The sequence below is a fragment of the Sceloporus occidentalis genome, unplaced genomic scaffold (genome assembly GCF_023333645.1).
Source record: "Sceloporus occidentalis isolate IW3139 unplaced genomic scaffold, rSceOcc1.0.p SCAF_9, whole genome shotgun sequence".
Taxonomy (NCBI): Eukaryota; Metazoa; Chordata; class Lepidosauria; order Squamata; family Phrynosomatidae; genus Sceloporus; species Sceloporus occidentalis.
In genome coordinates this window covers 21,463,465-21,489,607 of record NW_028316989.1, presented here as the reverse complement: position 1 = coordinate 21,489,607, position 26,143 = coordinate 21,463,465, and the positions used below count along the sequence as shown (strand labels likewise).

The 26,143-nt window shown below is 39.3% G+C and overlaps 1 protein-coding gene across 3 annotated transcripts in view; it reads right to left on the bottom strand.

Annotated features, from left to right (window-relative positions):
* ARHGAP32 (Rho GTPase activating protein 32) overlaps positions 1-26,143 on the bottom strand; it is a 253,163-nt gene that overhangs the window by 99,570 nt on the left and 127,450 nt on the right. The gene's annotated exons all lie outside the window — the stretch shown is intronic.

Here is a 26,143-nt window from a genome sequence, read left to right as displayed (position 1 = left end):
GGAGGGGAAGAAATATAGGGAAGGAGGGAAGGAAGGAGAAAAGAAAGAAAGAAATACCAGGTCAGTTAACAGGAATATACAAAAATAGGATCTTTAATTCCAATTTCCAATGCATTTCAAGGTGCACTTTATATTGAGTAACATGAGAATGTGTTTGTTACCACACTGAAACCATTCTTTATCACAAAACCCTATATAAATGTGGTTGCTAAATCAAACAATCTCAGCATAACAAAGACTTCAAAGCTAAATATAACATTCCTAGTTATAAAATACTGTAAATTAATATTTGCATAAACACAGCTAGAAAAGAGTATACAAAAGAATCTATGTATTTAGCTAATAACTTATAAGATAAAATGTAGCTAATTCAGTCTGAATAACTAAAAGCAAGAAAAGGGGGAACCTCTCAAAAATGGAAGAAATAAGCAAATCAGCTAGGAAACGTAATGTCTGTTGATTCTTTACTGTAGTCTCCCAATTAATTAATTAATAACTTACTTTAAAATTTGATGTTACAATTGTTAATGCTGAAATTTAAATTTAAGTCAAACAATTTATAATAATAATAATAATAAATGTCCCCAGGTTTGATACAAAATATTTAACTTAATTAATTTTCATTAGTTTTTATTGTTGCAAAGGAACATTGGTGCAGTCTGCCATGAATATTTATGAGAATCCTCATGTAACTATCCACTATTCATTATATAGCAAGTTGTCTTGGAAGGCCCTAAATAATAAAACAGTTCTAAATTCCAATGTAATTGAATATATATATATATATAAAAACACAACATGATACTCTGTAGCATAAGTCTAGAGTCTTTAACATGTTATAATAAGTTTTTTATTGGAAGAAATAGATTTGGATATTTAATTATGTATGAGGATATAGAGCAACTATTTTGTACTATGAAAATTCACGCAATGAACTATATTGTAAAAGAGATTATGATCTGGTTATCTTTTATGCAACGGGATCTGACAAAATAACACTGAGGATTAGAAAGAACACTTCTGGAAGAAAAAGTGATTGATTATTACACTTGTGGAGTGACTGTATGGATTCCACTGTAATGCAGGTTGAGCATCCCTTATCCAGAACGAAGTCCAAAATACTTCACAATTGTTCACACAGATCACTGAGACAGTGCTTTCTGATGGTTCTGTATACACAACCTTTGTTTCATGCACAAAATTATTAAAAGTATTGTCTATAAAATTACCTTCACCTATGTGTATGAGATGTATATGAAACATAAATGAATTTTGTATTTAGACTATCTCATTATGTACAGTGGAGCCTTGTTATCCGCTGGGGTTTGGATGCTCAAGTCCCATTAAATATAATGACATAATGGTTTGATATTTGAAGTTTATACATTTTCAAACCGTGGATGCTTGAATCTGTGTATAAAAAATGTGTGTATAAGAAGGGCTGACTGTATATGCAAATATTCCAAAATCCAAATAACAATAACAATAATATGAAATCCATAACATGTCTGGTCCCAAGCATTGCAGATAAGGGATACTCAACCTGCACTACTGCTTGTTGATTCCATCGTATATTGCATATTTAAAAATTAACGCTGGCTGCCCTATACAATTACAAAATGCATTCAAAGACTTTCTGTGATAGACCCTTGATAGGAACTTTTTGCAAGTGTCACTCTAAGCCCTCAACAGGACATTACCTGAACTTGCTCTTCAGTTATACACAGATATGCATAAAGCATGGTTAACCCCAGAAGGTTGATTGACACATTCTCAACCTGTCTTTTCTGCTGGATAGTATATGATGACCCTAATAAAGATGAACTGTCAGTGTCTTGCCCAACACAACATTACAGGGTGGGATTCAAACTCACTGGAACTTGGATGCTTGCGTGGGAGGGGATTTGCCAGGAGGCTGATGGGAGCCAGATCATTTTTTCTGGTAGCACTTGGTGAGTTTTTGGTTGCCTCATCTGCTGCATGCAACACTCAGCTAGGCTTTGGCTGTCAGAAGCAGCAGCAGCAGCACCTTCCTATACTGCAGGAGTTGGTGTTTGTCTGAGGCACGTTGGCAAGAGAAGAGGGATGGAGGCAGGGGGAAAATGATGGGAGTGCAATGATAAAATTTCCACTCCAGCAATTCCTGAAATGTGGCGATGTGTAGCAGCAGCAGTTGCTGCTCCTAAGAACATAAGTCTAGTCAAGTATTGGGGTGGAGGCAGTGATGGGGGAAGCAGGATAGTCTCAACAAAACATGAGTGGCAATAGCAGTTAGTGACTAGCGGGACAGAGAAGAGGAGAAGCTGGAATATTCGGATGTAAGATTGCAAATGTATTCACTGGCATTTATTCTCATGCATATGCAGTATTGTTTATGAAGGTGTCCATCACACTTCAACAAAATTTCCAACCATGACCCCCAAAGTTTTGTAACTCTGGTCTACACCAAATGGCAAGACCTACATCTTTCCCACCTGAAAATACTAGGAACTGAATCTTGAAATTTTCTGCATAAAATCCATATGGTCTACAAAGTTCCTATATTAAAGGTTTCTTTCCTGATTAGGAATAATCCATGGTTGGTGGATGGATAATTATTTAATTATATTAACTATGTAATTTGTATTTGATTGCTATTATTTTGTTGTTAGTGGAGGGGTGGGGATTGTCTAACTGGTTTTTGTTTCTGTTGGGTTATGTATTGATTATTATATAGTGCTACATATTTTTATTTCTTTTATTGTAACCTGCCTTGATCTGTAGGGAAAGGTGCGGTTATTATTATTATTATTATTATTATTCAGACTCTGCAGCTGGCGGTTTGTCAAACTAGGCCCCATTTTGAGTACAAGCCTCACTTTTGTTGGAACAGCAATAACAGTGATATTTGTCTAACTCAGAACAGAAGCATTGTGCCCCAACAGGAAGGAGAGCCTGGAAAAATAACCATGCAAACCAACCATGGTTTGTTGTTATGTCAGGCTTGTCAAAAGCATTATGGTTTGCAGAAAGGTTTTGCTATTTTGAAGCTGGTCCTAATTCTCTGACAGTAAATAAATCCAGAAAAAAACCATCTTTTTTGCAAAGACTTTCTATACACAAATTAGGGAAAGTCTCCTTATGCAAGCACCTCCTTGATTTTGTTAAGATGGAGAGGGAATTTCATAGTATTTTAAACACTTCTTCATGCAAAAAGGGGGAGAAACACAAGCAAGAAGGCAAAATTAGAATTTCTTTCCTTGATGTACTCATTTTCCCCATGTAAAAAATTTATTGGGGTGAAGAAATGCATTCAAAACTACATCAGCTGCACACAGGCTGAGTCAGTACATCTATTCTGCTTAGGAAAGTATGTCATGGATTTGTAGAACAGATAGTTCAACTGTAATAGAACTGATGGGAAACAAAAACTACATATGTTTTGCCACGAGAAACCAAAGTCTCACTACACTTTTTTCTAAGTAGATGCTCTCCAATTATCCATTTAAGTAAGTCTTTAACATCATAATTATGGAAAGTAACTTTAAAATCACATGAAAGTAGGCTCAAAATGGAAATTAAAAACTAGATCTTGGTGATGAATACCTTTTCTTAAAATAATATATAATAAAATAAAATATTTATTTATAGCCCGCCTTTCCGTAGATCAAGGCGGGTTACAACAATAACAGTACAAAGTAAAAACACAATACACAGTAACAACAATTATACATTAAAATCACAATTCTTATTATCAAAGATGGACCCAAAAAGAGGTTGCAAACTTATCAGCACTGTGTTGCACTGGAGAGTATCTTTCAAGACAATTTAGATAAGACAAAGTTCATATATGATCAATGAATTCCTTGTTCAAACTTTAGACTACATATCCATGTCCTACTTCTAAACGGAAAAAAAAATCAGAATCTACAAAAAAGAAGTCAGACTATCTCATATCCCTTCTTGTACATCTTTTCCTTCACCATAAATTTCATTTTTTAAAAGAATCTCAGCAAATCTTGACAAGAAACCCCATGACAGAGTCACCTTAGAGTCACTTCAAGTCAGATATGCTTTTAAGGCTTACAACAACAACCACCACAACAACTGTATCAATTAAAGCTCATTTTCAATAGAAACACCAAGGTATACATCAGGGTTTTCTCATGCCTTGCTTTTAAGAAGTCCCATGTGAGCATGAACACTTTACTCACATAGTAGTAATGGCACTTGCAGATACACACGGGGCTCTGAAATGAAGGAAGCAGGTACTAAGTCATTTTTCTCAATGTAGGTTTAATACACAACAATCAACCACGGACAGAAGTAAAATTAAATATAAAAATTCTGTTTTCTTCTTTGTTCTGCTATATCTTTCTATTTCTGGTTTTGTTTCAAGATATAAAAAAAATTAAAGTAGTGTTCAAAGGAATATGGAGTGCTATAATATTTGCTTTGCAATTGCACCTAAAATTTACTGTAACTAAGTTGTACGCACCCAACTTACCAGTATATTAGACTCTCAAGAGGTTACTCCTCAGAGTGAACAGAGAGAAAATTCTGATGGTTTTATTACATCCCCCAGTTTTGCACTCTGCAAACATTTCATATAAAATCTCTTGCTGTTATATTTGAAACCTGCATATAACAATGTTAATAGAAATGTATTTATAATCACCTGAAAATGCTGCCATGCTCAAAATACTTATCCAAACATCTGTAACGTTACAGTCTCGTGCATTTCAAAATGTCTGAAAAGATGCCTTTAAAAATGATCCCTGCTCATCCAGACTACACTTACCCTTCCCACAATGAATGATTCTTTCCATGGATAGAAGCCCTAGTCAAAGGCCTAAGAGGTCCAAGCCTGTCCTTAGTTTCCCAGCAGCTAATTCAAAACACACACACACACACACACACACACACACACACAAACCTTCCAGGCATCAGCTCCGAGACTCAAGAACGGCAGCCAGTAAAATCAAATTAAAATCCCCACATTCCGCTTGATCGCCCCTTTTCCCAATTCTAATGCTCTTTTGGATGAATGTGCCTACGAATAAGGATGGAGATCTCGCTTAGTAGCCCTGTTAGCCTTTTCCCCACTACCCATTTCATGCTCAATTTGTGCTATAGAGAAATCAGAGCTGTTCCTTTCCTTTTTTTCACTAGCGCTTACGCTGGAAAGGTCCCACAAGACAAGCCACGGAGCTTAAGGAGTGCCAAGAGAAACAAGGGAGGGAGGGAATGCATGCAGGGACCATGCTCACGCTAGGCACTAGCTGGCCAAGGCAATTTGGAAATCACAACGGCAAGAGGAGACGGCATCTGATGCACAGAATAAAAGCACCATCTCACTCCACTTGCTTTCTGGTTCCTGTTTCTTTCTACTGATGTTATCCCATCTGATCTTAAGTGCTTAAGAGAGTGCAGTTCAGTCCAATATTCAGAGACTTAACATCTAACAAAAATCAAGCAGTGCTGCTGAGCTTTACAGATTACTGGGAAAGGACCTAAATGAGGCAGTCAACCTCTAAGTCCAAAGGGCTGTCAGAGTTGGGTCCTGGCACATTACCCAAACATATAAAGACTGCAGTGTCAGTTCATACAGTCAGATTAGCATAAATGCTGGAATGGAAATTTAGGAAAAGGTACATAACTATTGTCACGTACCTCACCAGTGAAGCCAGGCCACCTAGTAGGAAATATTTTTAGGCATGATTTTTAAATCACTTTCCTCAACCAAAAGGTTTCAAAGAGTGGCTTACATATAATCAATCAAAAGTATTAGAGAGATCTTGTACTGTAACATCTTTGTGACTAACTAAAAGAAACAAGTGGGTAGTATGAGCTTTCGTAGACTTAAGTCTACTTCCTCAGATGCATTAATGCCTCTCTCATGCTGCCAACTTCTTTCTTTCAGTTAGTCTCAAAGGTGCTACAAGATCTCTCTACATACTGATTATACAGATTAACATGGCTATATCTTTCAATTAAAAGCAAGACAAGGCATGCTTGCAGTCTTCCAATCCAAGAATACCTGACATAAAAAGAAAAGACGGGAGAGAATGGGGTGAAGAAAGGGTTTTTCAAGAGGCTGGTGGAATAGCCCCACTTCTATCTCTCCATCTGTTGCAGGATGGTGGAACGGTTGTTGCTGGTGACAAATTTATTATTATTATTATTATTATTATTATTATTAACACTATATCAGTCCTCAAGTACTTATTCTGGACATCTATCCTTGTACAGCTTGCACTGAAAAACACGTTAATTAACTTAGTCATATTAATTATTTTGATTACCTCAAAAAATACAAAGCTTGAACTCAATACAAACACTCATGAAAATAAAACTATATAGAATGAGAAGAAAATGATTATCACCCTTTATAGGGTGTTTTTTTTCCTATTAGAAGGTTAATATCGTCGACATAAATGCTAAATACATTTATTTGGAATAGTCGATTTATACAAAATGAACATATCACTGTAATATAGAAAGATGTATATATGTCAATTAATGCAGTGTATTTTTCTTTTTAAACTAATAAAATTTAATTTAAAAACATGTTAATAAATGAAAACAGACAGCTCTCAAGCCTACAAACATCCAGGCTTAAATACGAGTCTCCCAAACTTCATCACCGCTATCAGCACCACCAAAATTTTTAAAAAATTGTTGTTGGTTTTATTGTTAGAATCAAACATCATCCTAATAAAATCATCATTTTATTGTTTAGATGTATAGAAAAGTTTCTCATTAACCCCCAGGAAAGAGTTAAATCAGCTCTGAAGCAGTTGCTAGGTTACAATGCCCTCTTTGCAAAAATACACTCCAGTGAAATCATGCCTCTACCTTATCTTTCATCTGAAATACTCCACAGTGTTATGAATGTGTGACAAAAAGGAGATCAAAAACAAAATAATGTATACACGTCTACTTGTACATTTCTTTAAACAAAACCTTGAAATTGTTAATGATATATTCAGACATTCCTATTATACATATCATAAGCAGTGTGTATAATACACTGATAAAGATGCGTGTGTGTCATTTCAGACTTATGGAGACCCTATCATCAGGTTTTCTTGGCAAGACTGGTTCAGAGGAGGTTTGCCATTGCCATCCTCTAAGGCTAAGAGTATGACTTGTCCAAGGTTACCCAATGGATTTTATGGCCAAGCTGGGAATTAAAACCTGGTGTCCAAAGTCATAGTCCAACACTCAAACCACTATGCCATGCTGGTTCTCATGCTGATATATATATGAGGGGGAGAAATAGGGACTGAAGGCTGAAATTTCTTGGTATTAAGGGCCCGTACAGACAGGCCAAAATAAAGCTGCTTCAGGTCACTTTGGAGGTATGCTGTTTAAATGGGACATGCATCTTCAGAGGCCAGAAGCTGCACCGAAGCTGTGCTTCAGTCCTTAGGTCTGGAGTGTGGTTTTGGAATGGCTTCTGGCCTCTTAGGACACATGCATCTTTTAAACAACATACCTCCAAAGTGACCTGAAGCAGCTTTATTTTGGCCTGTCTGTTCAGGCCCTAAAAGAGCAAAAATGCTCTTCTTTAAAATCCATTAAATAGACAATAAATTTATTATTTACATAATACAATGTAAACCACTATGATAATATGATATGGGAATGCAATAATAACATTAACATTGCCCAGGATCCTACTGGAGCAGGCTGGAACTGTGTTGCTGCTCCTGCTTTTTTTCATTGGACAGGCTGAGAGAAGAGGTAGCTGAAGAAACAAAGGAGGGAGATGAGTATCCAGGGTCAGTTATTTGAAAGAGTCCATCTCCACCTCTCAAACTGAGAGTCCTTCCTTGCCAGGGAAAAAAGTGGGAAGCCAGCTGTGCCCTTGCCCACCTTGGTGAAGGACTGAGAGTCTTTCCTCACCAGGGAAAGATTTCTCCCTTTGCACTGAGTCACCTTGGGAGCAGTGACCGAGATCTTTCAGAGCCTGAGAAGGCTCTCACCCATGCCAGCTTCTCCCACAAGGCTGGCATGGGTGAGAGCCTTTTCAGTCACTGCTCAGCCAAGGTGACCAGATGCAAAGGGAGCAGTGACCAAGCAGCTGGTTGAGCAGTTTGCTTCAAGGCCAGCGTTGGTGGGAGGCTTATCGGTTGCTGCTCGACTGGCTGCTCAGTTGCTGCTGCCTTTTCACCCAGTCATCCTAGGAGCAGCAACCAAGCAGCCAGCCTTCTGTTTGCTATAAGGTGAGACGGAGGAGCTGGCCTGGGCTGCTGCCACTGCTGTACTCAGACATGAGAGGCGAAGTGGAAGAGCTGGGTGCAGCTGATGTAAATGCCGCTGGACAGCTAGTTGCTGTACAAACAGTAGACCTGGTATCAAGAAACAACCATGGGGTGGGGGGGAGACTAGGGTTATCACCCAAGAGGAAAGGAGGCAGTAGCCCAAATCCACAAACATTTACTGTGCTAAGAGGTGGTTTTTGTCCACCAAGCTGACTATCACAGCTGTTCATAAAGCAATTGCATCCTCTCTGAAGGAAGATGATTACTGTCTACACTCATCTATAAGTCTAGAACTTTTAGTCAAAAAATTGGCCCCAAAAAATTGGGTCGACTTATCCATGGGTCAGTGAAAGTACTGTACTTTAACTTGTGTGTGTGTGTGTGGAACCATCCAATTAATGTCTGCTGGAATTTTCTAAGTTCTGGGCATCATTTTCCTTTGCATCATCCTTTACATCCTTTATTACGTGGCCTTACTTTTTACCCTCGACTTATCCAAGGATCATATCAAAATCCATCATTTTGGCCCCCAAACCTGCCCTCAATTTATACATGAGATCAACTTATAATTGAGTATATAGTGTAGTTGGAGGTGCTTCTGAATCCATCAGTATCACTCGAGGTGCAAGTGGCTTCTTTAATCAGCTCACATTCATAAGACAATCTGGAGAAATGCAGTCTGGTGACAGATACTTGTGCTCCTGTGGCCTCCAACTTGGATTGGTGCAATCTTGTGGTATGCAGATCTCTCTTTGAAATGAACTAGGAGGAGGGGGGGTGGGGAATTAGTTATTTCAAAATAGACCTGTCAGTTTACCAACTGGAACACTGTTATATCAAGCAGTGCCAACTGGAACTACTTGATATAATAATGTGATGCAAGTACTACACTGGCTTCAAAATATTGGTGTTAACATTTAAAGCTCTGAAGAGCTTGGTGCTAGACTAACTTGGCGATATCTCTTCCTGAATGTACTTGCTCTTAGCTCCCCATGGGGTGCCTCTTCCAAAAACATTAAGCAAGTGGCTACAAAAATGAGTTTTCTCAACTGTGATATCCCATTTGTAGAACGTCCACCATCAGTGCCTGAGATTTTCCGAATACCACAACATTGGCACATTTCAAGTGCCAGAAAAGGTCCTTCTTTCTTAACAATTTTAGATTTTATGACCATTGATTTATTTTCCTGTGTGGTTTGGTTTTTTATGTACTGTATTTAACTACTCTGTATTTTATTTCCTTAGCTTTTTATAATGAACCTAGACAAGTTTGGTTATTAGGCAGGGTAACAAATGCTATCAATCTCTAAATATTCATGCCAGCCTTCCACAATGTAGTGCCCTGAAGATGCCTTGGACTTCAGCTCCCATCAGACCCAGCCACCACAGCTATTTGTGAGAAGTCCCACAGGTTTTGGGGTGAAGGCAAGAACGTGAGAACTGATTTATACATAAAGCAAAGGCAATTGTGTGAAATGTGGCATTTTCTTAGGCGAATGTGGTTGATTTGCTTTATGAGACTAAGAGTATACTGAACTTAGCCATCAAGCAAAATCTATTCAAGAAGGTTAAAAAGCTGATACTTTATGTAAACCTACCCAATTTGCTTTGCATTAACTTTTCATTCCCCTTTTACTTGCTTTTCCATCTAAAATGATCTCTGGCTTTCTAAATATGAAAACTGTCTAGTTTCTATAGTTTTTTGTGGGTTTTTCAGTCTATGTGCCATGTTCTAGAAGAGTTTATTCCTGACGTTTTGCCATCATCTGTGGCTGGCATCTTCAGAGAACTGTCTAGTTTCTCTCTATTTCTGTTTTCCACCTACCAAGCACCTTTATGTTCTCCCTGAGATAACAGCAGGATTTTATATTTATCCCCCTCCCTACACACATATGCAGAAACACACAGGGGACCACTCACTGTTTGTTTCTTGGACTTGGCAACCCTTGGGAGAGTCTGCGCATTACAACATGAAGCCATCACATCACCTGTACAAGCTAATATGAATATCTGCAGCATCTCTGCACATTCCATACTAAAACTGTAACTAAATAAAGAATGCTTGAACTTTCTGGTTGCTTGAACATCACCGAATCCTACTCCTACTCTATTTTGCTTTATCGTGAGGCTTTCTAGGGAAAAAGTCATACAATATTTTTGTGACCTCAGATTGGCCTGATAAAGGCATAGCTAAAAGGATTTGGAAATTTAAAAATCTAGATAGTCCAACAACTATACACTTTCAGCCTCTTAAATCTTTTGTGCTCTTTTTTCTAAGTGAACATTCCTTTATTTGCTGCTAAATTCACATGACTTAGGACCTTATCACACAGGATTTTCCCAAAAGTAAAAAGGGGCTGATTTTTCCCACTTTCTGCATGGGTTAATGTTACGTTAATGCTCAATGTGTGCAACGTCATCTGAAAACAATCCCGCTTTTGCGGGATTTGCCCAGATTTAAACCCCGTTTTTGCACAGGATTTGGCTGCTTCACTCCCATGTGATAAATTCTTCAGAGCTGCCCTTTCAGTCCAACAGCTAACTTCAGGTTTTGAAGTCATCAAATCCAATCAGAATATTTCAGAATGCAATTTCAGACCCAGAGGTTGTGATGGATCCTTGTTCCTCCCATTGTGAGTGTCCAAAATGAGCTATAACTTTTATCCAGAATGGGTTACAATAGGCCAAAGTCTGTATTCATATAGTAGTATTAGGTGAGTGGGGACATATGAAGCAGTATGCCTTTGAAATATATATGTTTCATCTGCAGTGATGTTCATTTTTGTTAAAATACTATTTGGACATTATTAGTAGCCTTAGGTTGCAATACTATGAACAGTTACCTCTGAGTGATCCCCAGTGATCTCAGTCAGAGTTCCTTCTACATAAACATGTGTAAGATCAAGCTATTCATATACAAAATATTAACTTTTTATGGCATGAGTTCGGTTTATATTATTAACTTTAAAGATGAGATGGTCAGGAATGAAACAGAGATAGACCATGAACAAGCATTATTCATCCCCTGCTCCCAAGAGTATGTGAGAATCTGTGTAAAACAGAGGACTACAGACTAAGACCATGCAATGCCTACAAATGCATCCTTATCTAAAAGGGGGAAAGCAAATTAGCACTGAAGAACCAAGTGGCAATCATGGTTCTCCAGATATTGTTTGACTACAAATACCGACATTCCTCACTGTTGGCTGTGCTAGGCAGGAATAAGGAGAATTTCATCCCAACAACACATGAAAGCTCACATGATTCCCAACCCTATTTCTGGACAGGGCATTCCCATGTTAGCATTTAGAAAGGTCTTTTACATTTGGGAATTCCCCAAATGAAAAAAAATCTATAGGGCAGGGATGTGCAACCTGTTGATTGACAGATGTTGTTGCATTCAATTCTGTCAGCCTAAGTCAGCATGGTCAGTGGTCAGGGATAAAAGGGATTAGAGTCCAGCAACATGAATAAAGATGGCCCACATCTGTAGTAAGGGATGCCTCTTATCTAATGAGGAAATAAATTCAGATTGTTGCTGAGGCAGAGATTACTCTGTGCCCCACAGGAAAAGATAAAGCAAATATTAGAACATTAATGACAAATTAGCAACACTTGATCCATCAGTATTTGAAGCCACTTAAATGAGTGGGTAACCCACCTGCAAAACTGCATATGAAGTCAAATTATACTTAGAATTGTGGTTTCTTCAAATTTTATGATTCTAACACCTTTGTCACTGGTATATGAGCGATGTGTCTTCCACCCCATATCACCTAGTACTTTAACAAAGAATCATAGAGTTGGGAGAGATCTCCAGGGCCATTCAGTCCAATCCCCTGCCATGCAGGAATATACATTTAAAACAACCCCTGCAGATGACCATTCAGCCTCTGTTTAAAAACCTCCAAAGAAGGAAACTCCACCACACTCTGAGGCAGCATCTTCCACTGTCAAAACAGCTCTTACTATCAGGAAGTTATTCCTAATGTTTTGTTGGAATCTCTTTTCCTGGAGCTTGCATCCATTGCTCTGGCTCCTACTCTCTCAAGCAGCAGCAGCAAACAAGCTTGCACCATCTTCAATATGACACCCCTTCACATACTAAACAGGTCTGTCATATATCACCTCTTAACTGTCTCTTCATGCAAATGCTGGGAGGGGCTGTCTGCAGTTATGGAGTTTGCCAGTAGGCTAATATGGCACCCAATTCTACCTCTCTTTTTCCACCTAAGTCCAAGGAAACCATTACAGGGCTAAATCAGTACCTGCTGTCAGTAATGTGCTCGATGGCAGCAAACACAGAGAAGGTCAATCCAGATAAGACAGAGGTGCTGCTGGTCTGTGCTGTACTTAGCCCTGAAATCTCAGGTTTACAGCTTGGCTGTACTTCTGGATTCAGCCCTGAGACTGGATGCCCAGATTTCAGCAGTGGCCAAGGGTCACGCCAATAAAAACAGTGTATCAGCTGTGCCTGTTCCTAGAGATGTGAGATCTGGCTAAAGTGCTACCTGTCCTGATTATATCCTTGGTTTTCCATTTGTTCTACCAAATCTGGTTTCATATAATAAACACAACATCAGAATTAGTCAAATGTGGCTATGTGACAACTTGGTTAAGGGCAAAGTAACAATGCTTGTACACTGATCTAGCACCAATTATGCCTGAATACGCTGTGGACTGCATATCTGCATAAACAAGAACAGGGAGCATCTATTTGAGAAGAGTAGGAAATCTAATTGACTGAAAAAAGATAATCTACTGGATTTGTGAAGCAGGTAAGCAGATTTACCGAGAAGACAAAAAGTAGATTGTTTGATTATTATTACCATGCCAACTAGGCTTATGTGATGACTTTGGAATAGTTTGCTCATAATGCTTCCCTTTCCATGCAAATGGAAGTGGAGCTTCAGAGTTCATTTTGTCAGAAGTGGACAGGTTAGGGGGATATTCCTCTGGCAACCAATCTGAAGCTTGCAACTTGATGGCACCAGCTTTGTTTTGCCTTGATGTAAGCTGCCCAGTGACATTCTCATAAACGGCAATCCCCAGAATTAATAGGCTCCAAAACCTCTTTCAAATGAACCACCCCCCAAGTGACTGGCTCTGACCTGCAGTGACAGCAGTCCTCCATCACAAAGGTCTAGCAGGAGCATGTGCAAACACTCTCTTGAGCATCCTTTAGACCAATTACCTTCCAGATCACCATGGAAACCATTTTTTCAAGCAGAAGAATCAGTATCCTGTAAGTCTAAAAACTCAACCCCAAAGGCTACAAAATATGCAGAGACAACGTCAGGATCACAAATTAAATCAAATCTTGTGAGCTGGATGGTTATAATTGACCCCGAAGGTATTTCTGAAGTGCAAACAACAAGAAGGTGAGTGTTAATGCCCTTATAGAGGAGGTTTGTTGTGAACCTGATTGTTTTAGCTCAAGAGAGAAGGAAAAGAATACAAGAAATGAAGAGATGCATTAAGAACCTGTGTGATGTAGTGCTTTGAGTGTTAAGAGTAGGGCTCTAAGAGAGCAAGGTTCAAAACCTGGCTTGGCCATGGAAACCCCATTGGGTGGCCATGAGAAATTCACAATCTCAGCCTCAGAGGAAGGTAATGGCACGCCACTTCTAATCAAATCTGGCCAGGAAAACCCCAAGATGGAGTAGTCATACATCAGAAACAACTTGAGGGCACTATGCCAAGTACACAGCAGTTGTCCCAGTTACTGCTTTTGGCTACTAAAGGGTCACAGTAAGCATAACGTAACATTCATGGTGAATCTACAGATCAGACATTCCAAAAGCTAACTTACAATGCCTCACGTTGACTTTTCAACATTTTGTTCTGTTACAAACTGGAATTGAAATGGATTAAACTGTGCCAGTTTGGATTTCTGTATATCATTGTTGTGCATCAATATATAACATTTTGCACCATCGCTGTGTTGAGAATCTTGTGTGCATCAATTGATAACCAAGTAAATTAAATCCATCACAATTCCAGGTTGTGAATACCAATACAGTGACTGGAAAATCCAGACCAAGCGCCTTCCTATGCACTCTTCCTTACCTAGCATCCCCGGCAAACATATGCCACCAGTCCAGCTGTTGCTGCTGTTGTGTGCCTTCAAGACATTTCAGACTTATGGCAATCTTATGGCAAACCGATAATGAGATTTTCTTAGCAAGATTTGTTAAAAGAAGGTTTACCATTGCCTTCCACTAAAGCTAAGAGCATGTGACTTGCCAAAGGTCACCAAGTGGGTTTAATGGCACAGCAGGGAATCGAACCCTAGTCTCCAGAATCATAGTCTAACATTCAAACTGCTGCCACACTGGCTCTCTCCCACAAGTCTATGACTAGCTTTAAATTTGATTGAAAACACATGCTAGAACCAAAGGAATCCATCATGCTTTAGATAGCAGATACCTTTGGCGCGTTACAGACGCGCCGAAGGGGCGTGCTAGGGTTAGGAAGGGGCATGTTAGGGTTGAGAAGGGGCGTCCCTTCCGGACGCCCCTCAACCCTAATACGGACTGAGTCCGTACAAAATGGCGGTGCCCGTCCACACGGGGGCCACCATTTTGACGTCGCAGATGCATAGCGTCGGATGCCGCGCAGTGGAAGTGATGCCGCGAGTGCGCGACTAGCGCCTCACAGCACCACTTTCGGATCGCAGAAAGAAGCGCCATTTCAGTGCTTCTTTCTTGCTGCACCCGAGAACCGCATGGTTTGGCCGCTGCGGTTCCCGGACGTAGCAAATGGTGGCGGCGGCAGAGCACCCTTCTTGGGTGCTCTGTAACGTGCCTTTTTCTGAGCAGACAGATGAACTATCTTCTCCACATCCCTACAGCATCTACCTAAGTGAAACCAGCAACTGCCACAATTTTTGCTGTTATTGTTGTTTCGTTGCTGTTGTTGTGTGTGCCTTCAAGTAGTTCCTGGCTTATGGTGACCCTAAGGTCCATTTGATTTAAGCTCCTTTTTTCTGTTTAAAAAAGAAACTGTACATGTGAGGGACAATGAGGAGATGTGGGGGGGGGGAACGAGCTTCAGAAGTGGAAATATCTAGTAGTTTGTTGGAGAAAAGGAGAGAGAAGAGCAATAGTGATGCTATGCTACTGGTTTTGTAGAAGCACTAACATTTATCTGGTTAGATATTTAGAGCACCTGTCTAAAACACAGTCTTGTCCTTCTCTCTTAGGGGCTAAACGTTTATTAATATAAAAACAAAAAACTTATTAGGGACTTGTGAAATCAAAGGCTGGCTTTCATGGCCAGCATCCATAGTTTATTGTGGGTTTTTCGGGCTATGTGGCCATGTTCTAGAAGAGTTTCTTCCTGACATTTCACCAGCATGTATGGCTGGCATCTTCAGGGAAACAAACCCCAGACTCCCCTGGAGGCAGGCTGGGCAATTCTGGGATCTGTCATCTAAAAAGTAACCTTTCTCCATGTATGGAAAATAAAACATATGATCAAAGGAAGTCTAAAAGTAAATTCTGGCAAGGCAAAACTTCCATGCTGCTTGCTTTTGAAGCATTCTGGTCATACTACCTGGGGCATTCTAGGAACTGTAGTCAAAAGCTGTTACAAATCAAAACTTTACAACTTTCATATAAATCACAATATTGGTTCATGTTGAAAAAGTCATCATAAATTAAGAAACTTTTAGCCCCTAAGAGAGAATGACAAGGAAATCATAAATTAAGAAACGTTTAACTTTTAGACAGGTGCTCTAAATACATACACAGATGAATGATAGCAAAGCATCACTATTGCTTTTCTCTCACTTTATCCCCTTCTGTCAGATATCTGCCAGCTTCAGAAGCTCAGCTCTTTTTACTTCACTGTTCTGCACACATACAGCTTAATTCTGAAAAAGTAGACTAAATGAAATATTTTTTAAAATTCACTACTTTGACACTTTTCATTACCTTTAACAGATGCTGCATGCTCTGAACACCAGGTGGCAGTGCATGACAAAGAATACACCAAACCCTTTCTTGCAATAAGTAGAAGCCTAAATCAACCATAGTTCTGGGTTCCCTAACATCTGTGGAATCATAGTCATGGAGTTGAAAGAGACCCCAAGGGTCATCCAGTCCAACCCTCTCCTGCCATGTAGGAACACACGATCAAAGCACCCCTGGCAGATGGCCATTCAACCTCTGTTAAAAACCTTCAAAGGAAAAGACTCCACCACACTCCAAGGGAGTGTGTTCCACTGTTCAACAACTCTTACTCTCAAGATGTTCTTCCTAATGTTGAGCTGGAATCTCTTTTCCTCTAGTTTGCATCCACTGCTCCATGTCCTGATCTTGGAACTAAAGAAAACAAACGTGCTCCATCTTCAGTATAACATCCATTCAAGTTTTTAAACAGGGCGATCATTATCACCTTTTCATCTCCAGGCTTAGGGTATAAACATACCCAGCGCCCTAACTCACTCCTCATAGGGCATGGTTTCCAGACCATTCCCCATTTTGTTTGCCATCCTCTGGACATGCTCCAGCTTGTCAACATCCTTTTCGAACTGGACCCAATATTCCAGATGAGGCCTGACCAAAGCAGAATAGAGTGGCACTACTCCTTCCCTTGATTCTAGACAATATACTTCTATTGGTGCAGCCTAGAATCACATTGACCTTTTTATCGCTGCTCCATCACACTGCTGATGCAGTGTTTTTTTGTTTTGTTTTTTTAATTTATTTTTATTGCAAATTTCATATATACATTAACATAAGAAGAGAAGAAATAACAAAAAAAAGTAAAAAAAAGTAAGAGAAGGTATGTATATATTGTACAATTCCATATACAGTAGATTAAACGAATATCTGATGTTCATTACAATATCTGTCCGTCAATAGCCTCAGTTTCTGAAGATCCTTATATCTCAGTACTAGTAGAGTTGCCATAATTTAATTACATTTTCCCATTTAGTAGCATGCTCCTGTATGGTTCTGTTTGTTCCTAGCATTGTCACTTTATCCATTACATAGTAGTCATGTAATCTTGTTAACCAGTCTTCCAGTGAGGGCAGTGTCTTAGATCTCCAGTTTTTTGCTAGACTAATGCGTGCTGCCGTTACCATATATAGTATAATACTCATTGCATCCATTGATAATTTTGATTGTATTATATCTAGCATATTCAGTAAAAATATTTCAGGCTTTAAGGGGAATCTTAACATCAACGTTTCTTGCATCTTTTTATGGATCATGATCCAATATTTCTTTACATATTCACACTGCCACCATAGATGGAAGTAAGTTCCGACCTTCTCTTTGCACTTCCAACATTTATTATCATAGGACACTGACGCAGTGTTTTTAACTCTTTACCTGTGCTCCCAGGGAGCAAAACCGAGCTTCAATAAATTAGCAACAACAAATTGATACAATTATTTTAATGGGTAGCAAGTTTTCATTATGAAAACAATTTGCAGGTGTTAATTACTTTGCAGCCCTCTATCAGCATGTCTGTTTATCTAGCTATCTGTCTATCTTTGTTGTTGCTGTTGTTGTTGTTCCCCTTCAAGTCATTTTTGCCTTATGGTAACCCTAAGGTGAACCTGCCATGGGGTCTTCTTGGCAAAATTTGTAAAAAGGGAATTTGCCTTTTGTCTTCCTCTGAAACTGAGAAAGTGTGACTTGCCCAAGGTCATGCAATGGGTTTCCATAGCCAAATGAAGAGTGAATGCAGGTTTCCAAATTTGTAGTCCAATGCTCAAACCACTACATCACCCTGGTGCATATATACGTATGTGTGTGTGTGTATTAACGGTGGCTGTGGATTCCCAAACACATGCCAGTACAAACACACAAACAAGAAAGTTCTATCTAGTTCCAAACTGCACAAACCTTCCCCTTGCCAAACTAGTGCTGAGTAGGGAGGGGATTAAGTCTATCAGATACTGCCTACTCTTCTCTCTCTCACAGGCCATTGCAGTGGCACTTGGAACAGAGTGATTCATTTTACTTTTCACAGAGAAGCAAATTTCCTAAAGAATAGTACAGTCAGCCCTCGGGATCATTCCGACCCTCTCCCCCTCCCATTGATACCAATTCTGCAGATGCTCAAGTTCCCATTTCCCCAATGGTAGTGTGTGCACATGGCTACATTGGTGACAATGAGACTTCAATGGGGGTGCATGCACATGGCCATGCCGACATTAAGAACAGCCTCAGTTATCCCCAGTGGCAGGATGTTCACATGGCCACACTGCCATTTGGGACAACAAGAGCTATCTCTAACGGCGGAGTGACCATGGGGGGCAATGTGGGCTTGCCATCTGCGGATGTTTGAATCTGTGGGTGGCAAGTCCACGGATACCGAGGGCTGGCTGCATACTATTTGTTGGGTTATGATGGATAAAGAAGAAGAAGGGATGATCAGCATTGAAATTCTCTTCCATGGGCATGCTGCATAACATCATCATCATGCCTGTTGCTGCTGCAGCTTCTGTGCCCTCTGCATTCCAAGTGTTTTTCATCAGCTCAGGGGCCAAGGCATTTTGAATGTGATGAAGCTAGCTTTCTTGGATCCATTCTGCATCATAGACAAGGAAAGCAGGGTTTCCAAATCAGTCCAGTTTTTAAAATTTGTGTCGTAAACATGCAATTGGAAGCCTCAAGCTTTCTACCTTCCTCTTCCAGTTGTCATCTCATTTTATTGGCAGTCCTAAGCAAATAACAGCTTGTGAAGGATACTGTAACCTTTGAAAGTGGGTTAAGAAATTCCTTTTAAGGCAAACAGTATAGTCCTAAATGTGTTTGCTTAATTATGCTTATTCCCAGGGAATAAGCCCTGCACAGCCCTGCAGTCTTAAGATTCTTGCACTATACAACTGACTTGGTTTAAACACATTACAGACATTTTATCTTTTCCTTTTGAAAGGGGGAATGCTGAAAGGGGTAATTTGAAAAAGAAAGGGGTGGAAAAAGAAGATAGGTTAACCCTTCCTCAGACTTAAGAAATGGAATATGACAACTCTAGACAATGAGGTGGTTTGCAGCTTGCTCTACTTGTATGTGAATATACATAAAACACATAATTATTTTTCTTTCTTATATATGAATAACAATTTGACAGAAACATTAAGACAAAATGTGATGGATGCCTAAGTGAATCACAATCAAGTGTAATTCTCACAGCAACCATGTTTAATGTATGCTATTCAGCACTGCTGTTAATCAAGCCAGGGGACAAATGAGAGCTACATTTTTTGCATGGTATGAAGTGATCCTGCAATCCAATAAATATTTGGAATGCGCTAACTGTGACTTCGCTTACATAGTCATGAGATCCCAGGAGCCAGTGAATGACCATGATGTTCAGATGGTGGTGGTAAAGTCAGTGAACACTTTAACCAAGTGTCTGGCTGCTATGAGAAAGAAAATTCAATGCTGGGTATGAATAATAAAAGAACTAGGGGGAAAACCCTGCGAATATAATACTACTACTTCATGCTGGTACCCTTAGCATGGCCCTTTGTGGAAAACTATACTGTGGGCCCTTGTTATCCACAGGGGTTTGGTTCCAGGACAATCCCCACCACCCCGTGGATAACAAAATCCATGGATGCTCAAGTCCACAAGTTGAACATGAGTCAACAGTGTGATGTGGCAGCTAAAAAGGCCAATGCAATTTTAGGTTGCATCAACAGAAGTATAGTGTCTAGATCAAGGGAAGTAATAGTGCCACTGTACTCTGCTCTGGTCAGGCCCCACCTGGAATACTGTGTCCAGTTCTGGGCACCACAATTCAAAAAGGACGTGGAGAAACTGGAGTGTGTCCAAAGGAGGGAGGCTAAAATGGTGAAGGGCCTGGAAACCATGAAGCCCTATGAAGAATGACTCAGGGAGCTGGGGATGTTTAGCCTGGAGAAGAGAGAATTAAGAGGTGATATGATAGCCCTGTTTAAATATTTGAAGGGATGTCAAATTGAGGAAGGAGCAAGCTTGTTTTCTGCTGCTCCAGAGACAAGGACAAGAAACAATGGATGCAAGCTGCAGGAAAAGATATTCCACCTCAACATTCGGAAGAACTTCCTAACAGTAAGGGCTGTTTGACAGTGGAGCGCATTTCTTCCTTGTAGTGTAGTGAACTTCCTTAGAGGCCTTTAAATAGAGGCTGGATGGCCATCAATGTCAATGGGGATGCTTTGATGGAGAGTCCCTGCATGGCAGAATGGGGTTGGACTGGATGGCCCTTGCAGTCTCTTCTAACTCTATGATTCTATGATTCTATGAAATATAATGGAAAAGGAAAATGGTGTTTCTAATATAAAATGGAAAATCAAGGTTTGCTATTTGGAACTTATACTTTTTTTGAATATTTTCAAGCTGTGGATGCTTGAATCTGTGGATAAAAAAAATCCGTGGATAAGGAGGGCTGACTGTATACTGTTTTGTCATTGCATCTCCCCTCTCCTCCTTCCAAAAAAAGATACTGAGAACAAACATGGTATAGTGGTTTGCGTGTTGGACTAGAACTTTGGAGACTAGGGTTATAATCCCCATTTGCCCACTGAAAGGGTGTTTGCTTTTGTATGTTTGTAATGGTTTTGTATTTTTATTTATTTTATTTTTACAGCCCGCCCAACTTTAACTTTGCATTGTTATATTGTCGTGATGTTTTTAATTCAGTTTTTTTAAAAGGTTGTACTTTTTTAAAGTGTCTTTTGTGTGCCACCTTAGGTCCAATTTAGGAGAAAGATGGCATATAAATAAAATAAAATAAAATAAAAATAGTTGATGTCATCAAAATACAGTCAGCCCTTCTTCTACATGGATTTCTTATGCACGGATTCAAGCATCCACAGTTTGAAAACGTTCAAAAAAAGTATAAATTTTAAATATCCAACCTTGATTTTCCATTTTTATAAGGGACACCATTTTGCTATGTCAATATATTTAATGGGACTTGAGCATCCATGGATTTTGTTATCCACAAGGGATCTTGGAACCAAACCTCAGCGTATAAAAAGGGTCTTCTGCAAAGTACTTTTCTACAAATAAGCACATACATTCACAAATACAGGTGCACCTCACTTAACAGAGCAGAAGGGTTCCTGGGCATTACCTCTTTAAGAGAAATTAGGATATCAGAGGTAGAAATAGCATGGGGAGAATAGAGACTACAAAAAAGAAGGTGGCACAACTTGCTTCTGCACCTTTCTTATTCATTACTAACAATATGCACATGTGAAATAAAAGAACCAAGTCAGGTAAGCCTTGAGTAAATATTGAAAAGCATTTTGAACTTTCTAGAGACCTCTGGAAGGCTGCTTCCATAATGCATCCTAATACACATGAGATACACTTGAAGACAAGTGGAGTGTTATTCTGACAAGATGAAAGGTCCTCTTCTTTCGGAGGTGTAGGAAGGGTACTAAAAATATGGAAAATTACTTTCGGGGAAGGGATGACTCTGGCTAAGAAAAGAAGATTTCAGTGCAGAAGTTCAAGATGAACAAGTTCAATGAAATTGAACTGCCTACCCTTACCGTGCTTTTCCTACCCTATCATCAAATGTGGGTCCTCTCATCCATTTCTACCACTGTCTGCTTCAACAGCAATTTTCACTGTCATTGCTGGATTGATATTACTTTTCCATTACCCAAAACTCTATCATAAAACTTAACTGTATAGGACAGAGATGAAATTGTATGTGCTGCTTCTTTTCTTTTCAGATCTACGGCCTGTTACAGACAGCCAAAATAAAGCTGCTTCGAGTCACTTTGGAGGTATGGTATTTCAATGATACATGCGGCCTAAGAGTCCAAAGGCCGCACCAAAGCCATGCTCCAGTCCTAAGGACTGGAGTGCAGCTTTGGTGAAACTTCCAGACTCTTAGGACTCATGCATCATTGAAATACCATACCTCCAAAGTGACTCGAAGCAGCTTTATTTTGGCTGTCTGTAACAGGCCTACATATCCATTCAGAAAGGAAGACATTGCTCACCAACCTTTGCTTTACAGCAGAATTTATACAGGATGTTTGGCAAAACCCTATACTCTGGTTGCAAAGCCTTTGAATCAAATGCACAGGTGCATTAAGAGGAATGGTGATTTAAATTCCTAGATGCTGGGTTTTGTTTTTTCGTATTTATAAAGTGGAAGCTCATGTGTGAGGTGCCTGAGGCATGATCAACATGATGTTCTTTAAGCAGGAGACTCTTGCTTCATTCACAAGAATAGGAGAAATTCGGTCAAGTGAAATATATAAAGCAATGTCAACACTTTCCCTCAGGCCTCAGGAGAACGACAAGAACTCATTTTTGTTGCTGTCAGGGTAAAAAAAAAGATCAGTCACAGAACAAAACTGGACCATGAAACACAGAATGAAGAAGCATTTCGTTTCAGACGCTGTCTGATATGGCACTCTAAACTACAGCATACGCACTGAATCAACTGCCGAACGCTGAATTCAGTGGGTCTACTCTAATTCCAATGACCAATTGGATTCAGATTATATTTAAAAATTCATTACTCCATGGTAACTTTTTAACAATCTGGATAGCAATTTGGCTGCTGCCTCTCATTATTGTTTCTGGATGCATAATTGATTATTATTCTGAGTGTTCTCTTCAACAGAAAATGACAGCATGCAAACATTCACATAAAAATAAAACATTGGAGAAACAATACACAGAAGGACAGCACAGTGCTCTTGTTCAGTCATCACCAAAACAGATCCTTTTTGCAAGCCACAGAATTAAGTTGCAACTCCATCCCTCATAGGGAACCTTGGAGTCCCTGATCTCCTCCTCTCTGTCTTCCCAATCTTTTTCTATCCTGGAGGGGAAAAGAAAATCAAGGAGGGTGCTTGCAAATCTGCCTGAATGAGAAGGAGGAGGAAGAAGAAGAACAGGAGATCTATTTCCTTATAAATAGGAATATGCCTAAATGTGCAAATGAAAATATCCACACAGAATCATAGAATCAGAGAGTTGGAAAGCAACAAAACATTTTTATTCATGTACTATGTTGAACCGGGGAGCATGATATCCACATGTAGATGTAAAGGGGGGTCACAAGGGTAGAAAATCACTGCTCTAAGAAGTAGTGGACAATTCAAAATTCCCATTATGGACTATGGAAACCTACACAGCATAGCTTTAGCCTAACTAAGGGCCCAAACAGACAGGCCAAAAGAAAGCTGCTTCGGGTCACTTTGGAGGTATGCTGTTTAAATGACACACACATCTTAATAGTCCAGAAGCTGCGCCAAAGATGCGCTCCAATCCTTAGGAGTGGGCCATGGCTTTGGTGCGGCTTTCAGCCTCTTAGGACACATGCATCATTTAAACAGCATACCTCCAAAGTGACCCGAAGCAGCTTTATTTTGGCCTGTCTGTTCAGGCCCTAAATGACCATATTTCTCCTTTATAAGTCTCACTAGCATCTGACATCTTGCAGAGACGTTCTTCCTTCCCTTGGATCATCTGAAGGACACTGATTTCAGGCATCAGAAGAGGCTTTCTAAGTGGCTGTTCGCAGACTGTTAAATTCTGTTCCTATGGATGTTAGGAGTGTTCATCCATCCAACCTATAGTTGTTTCATTGGGAGACAATATGTGTGTGTGTGTGGGGGGGGGGGGGTTCTGTGAATTTTTGGGAACTGTTCAATTTTACTTAGTAGATGTTTTGTATACATTTTAGCTACTACAGTGGACCCTTGTTATACGCTGGGGTTTGGTTCCAAGATCCTCTGTGGATAACAAAATCTGTGGATGTTCAAGCCCCATTAAATATACTTTTATGTGGCATGGAAGATGTTTGTATATGTATTTGTATTTGAAATGTTGATTTTATGTTTGTTTTTTCAGAAAAAAATTCAATAAAGAAAAATTTAAAAAATATATATAATGGCATAACAAAATGGTGTCCCTTATAAAAACTGGAAAATCAAGGTTTGATATTTGAAATTTATACTTATTTTTTGAACATTTTCAAACCATGGATGCTTGAATCCGTGTATTAAAAAATCTGTGTATAAGACTGTAGTTTTAAAGGTGCATTGTACTGCTTTTTAACTTCTTCATGTGTTTTTAAATAGTCGTCTTAATATCACAGATAATTATATATGTATTTGTTTTAATTGTGTTTGTTTTAGTTTTGAAAGCTGCCTTAAGGTCCAGTTTTGAAGGGGTGAAAATTGTAATAAATACATTCTGGGGAGGAAAAGGTAATAAACAAACAAACAAACAAACACTGTGTCAGTAACTGCTGTTTCCGCAGCCAGCAGCTGACACAGTTCTTATGTTTCAATTTATATCCCACCTTTCACTCTTTCTGGGTCAAACTAAAGTGTGATTGAAGTTTGTAAAGTAATGGAGGAAGGGAGAATGCAAGGCAAACAGGCAGGATGACTTAAGAGACATTTTCCCAATATCTGTAATGGGATTACCTGGCATACAGTATTTGTGCTACTAAAACTTCCTTCAGTACCAGAACATTGATGTAACATCATTTCTGACCTTGCTACACTCCACTGTAAACGTTCATTTGCTGGCTCAGCGAGATTTATGGGTCAAGCTGTTGGAGACCTGCCACCATCAAAACAGCACTAGTACTAAAGACAATACTGTACTACATTCATCAGCTTTGCAATGCAAAGGCTCTATGGCATATTCACGTAAAATCCTTCTTGTGATAGGAAACATGCTCTTATCATTGCTAGATGTTACAAGACAATGAAACCATGGTACAAGAAAGTGTGAAGAAAGAAAAAGAAAGCTCTACAGGCCCCAAGGGACTCAGTCAGCCTTAAAATTGCTAATATTGATATGTATTATCTGGAATAGCTTTTAGCCCCTTGTCTTTTTTTAAAACTATAACCAGAGTTGCAGACACCAACAGAACAAACTAAATTTATCATGCGAAGAATGACCTTTTGGCACATGTTTTACAATGGCTCTAGCTCAGTCTTGAAGGATTGATGTAATTATAAATATGATTTACTCTCCCAATGCATTCCTGCAGTCTTATTGTTGACAGCAGCAGCAAAATCCATCCTATTCTGAAGTGCAGAGAGCCCAATGAATTCAATTATTTGCACTGCTAGCTAATGCTTAGGCTCACAGTCGTCTTGCTGAAAGATCTGCAATGCATTTTAATGGGGAAAAGGTCTTTTCATTTCACAATAGGGAATTAACAATGAATGGCCTAAATTCTTTGATTAGTCCTAACCACAGTACAGCGACTGAATCTATTGGACTTATCTACTCAACATTCAACAACTGATTTAATAGGTCTACTCTAGTAGGAACTAACCAGCAGTGAAAGACAGATGAACATTATGAAAGCCAAAGGCCTTTAGAAAACATAAAATAAGAGGCAATTACCAAAACAATGTCTCTCTCTTTTTAAAGGATTATTATAATATTAATACCTTAAATATTTTTTCACCATTATCATTCTGAATAAATTGAGAGCACAACCTCTTAGCAGCCACTGTAGGATATGTAATGGATAAATCATTATGAGCTCACTATTGTACATATTACCAAATCCTTGGTTATACAAACTGAGTACAACTGAAAAATAGGTGACAATAATCTGTGTTCTAAGATCTGAGTAGAAGGGGGAAAGCAAACAATGAGTTATATCTTCAGTCTGGTTGCAAACATAAGTGCCTTTCCATTCTGTAGAAGAGATTCCTAAGATTCAAAGTAACCAAAAGAAATTTGGAATCCCAATTCATTAAAGGCTCCAGCCAGAAAAGCATTGAAAAAGAGTGGTCTTCCAGGCTGTTTTGCCTATGCCAGTATCTAAAATAGACTGAATTTATTCTCACTGCAAATGATGGGACACCTAGCTCAGGTCTAAGTTGAGATGTTGGAGACCCAAGGAAAGTCCTGTTATCTGTCTCTTAAATTTGTTTT